The sequence below is a fragment of the Entelurus aequoreus genome, linkage group LG05, assembly GCF_033978785.1.
Source record: "Entelurus aequoreus isolate RoL-2023_Sb linkage group LG05, RoL_Eaeq_v1.1, whole genome shotgun sequence".
Taxonomy (NCBI): Eukaryota; Metazoa; Chordata; class Actinopteri; order Syngnathiformes; family Syngnathidae; genus Entelurus; species Entelurus aequoreus.
Window position 1 is genome coordinate 9,840,830 of NC_084735.1, and position 1,786 is coordinate 9,842,615.

Below are 1,786 nucleotides of genomic sequence, written 5' to 3' on the forward strand. Positions count from 1 at the left end.
TATATGGGGTGAAGGAGTGATACATGGACATATAGCGTATATATATATGGGGTGAAGGAGTGATACATGGACATATAGCGTGTATATATATATATATGGGGTGAAAAAGTGATGCATGGGATGATGCAACACTATGCCCTGATGTGGGATCTGAGCCCAGGATGTCGTTGTGGCTTGTGCAGCCCTTTGAGACACTGGTGATTTAGGGCTATATAAGTACTGCGAAGTCTGGGACACTAAATAAAGCACACTTGGAAATAATGAATTTCTTTATGTGTGCAATTGCGGCAGAAGTCCACAGGAGGGCTGCAATTCCCCGCTGTCCTTTTTAGTTTTAATGTTGCTTTTTCTTTCCCAGCTCACCTGTCAGTCATCCTGGGGGCCTTTTTTGACCTTTCTATCCGGGGGGCTCTACGGCAGGTCGGCCTTCTTAAAGGAATACACATCTATAGACAAATGTACAGCTTTTTTAGTGACTTCCAGCAAGTAGAGGGACTAATTTTGAACATTACCTCCGAGTGGAGATCCACGGCAGGTCAGCCTTCTTAAAGGAACACGCACCTAGACACTTTGACAAAATCCCAGCTTTTTTTTAGTGACTTCCAGCAAGTAGAGGGACTAATTTTGAATTCCTTACCCAGGTGGAGATCCAACCCTAACCCCAACGATAATCCTAACCCCTAACCCTTTATGTACCTCCATCAACATAAGGCACTAATCTAACTTTTCCACGCCATTTTGGCTTTCTGACAGGCCGCTCCTCCTAGACCAGGGGTCGGCAACCCAAAATGTTGAAAGAGCCATATTGGACCAAAAATACAAAAACAAATCTGTCTGGAGCCGCAACCAATTAAAAGCCATATTACATACAGATAGTGTGTCATGAGATATACATTGAATTGAGATGACTTAAAAGAAACTAAATGAGCTCAAATATAGCTACAAATGAGGCATGATGATGCAATATGTACATATAGCTAGCCTAAATAGCATGTTAGCATCGATTAGCTTGCAGTCATGCAGTGACCAAATATGTCTGATTAGCACTCCACACAAGTCAATAACATCAACAAAACTCACCTTTGTGCATTCACGCACAACGTTAAAAGTTTTGTGGACAAAATGAGACAGAAAAAGAAGTGGCATAAAACACGTCCTAGAAAGTCGGAGAAAGTTATACATGGAAACAAACTAAGGTGAGTTCAAGGACCGCCAAAATTAGTAGGACAAAACGGCGCTCGCCAAATACTCGAATCAGTGAAGCATGTTTAATACAAACAGTGTGCTTTATAACAATTAGGGAGGTTTGTGTCACGTTTGTCCTCATACAGAAACCATATTAAAACAAAACAATTTTTTTTTCCCCCTCATCTTTTTCCATTTTTCATAAATTTTTGAAAAAGCTTCAGAGAGCCACTAGGGCGGCGCTAAAGAGCCGTATGCGGCTCTAAAGCCGCGGGTTGCCGACCCCCGTCCTAGACACTTGGAAAAAATCTTCCACCTTTTTTTTTGGAACTGACAAAGTCCCCGGCTGCCCCGTGTTGTGCCACGGTGTTGTCGTTGGCCTAGTTTGTACCGCGTGGAGGTCGACAACTTGAGCCCCATGGTCCCCTGGCGGGCCACCCCGCCCGTTCGGCTGGTACGCCGGTCGGGGGCCCGCACGCAAAGGGGAGGTCTCGTCCTGCACGCGCGAGACGCTTCACCCCCTCCTAGGCGGCCCTCAGGCTCTTACGAGAAACACCGGGAGGGGCGGTCAGTCCCTTCCGGGCACCGGAGGGGCGCTCAC

The 1,786-nt window shown here is 45.9% G+C and overlaps 1 long non-coding RNA gene across 1 annotated transcript; it reads right to left on the minus strand.

Annotated features, from left to right (window-relative positions):
* Positions 1-362: 362 nt before the first annotated feature.
* On the minus strand, positions 363-1,175 carry LOC133649592 (uncharacterized). The gene is made up of 3 exons (XR_009826090.1): positions 1,081-1,175; positions 513-568; positions 363-446 (listed from the first exon to the last, which is right to left on the minus strand). It is a non-coding gene; the product is annotated as an uncharacterized LOC133649592 (long non-coding RNA).
* Positions 1,176-1,786: the final 611 nt, after the last annotated feature.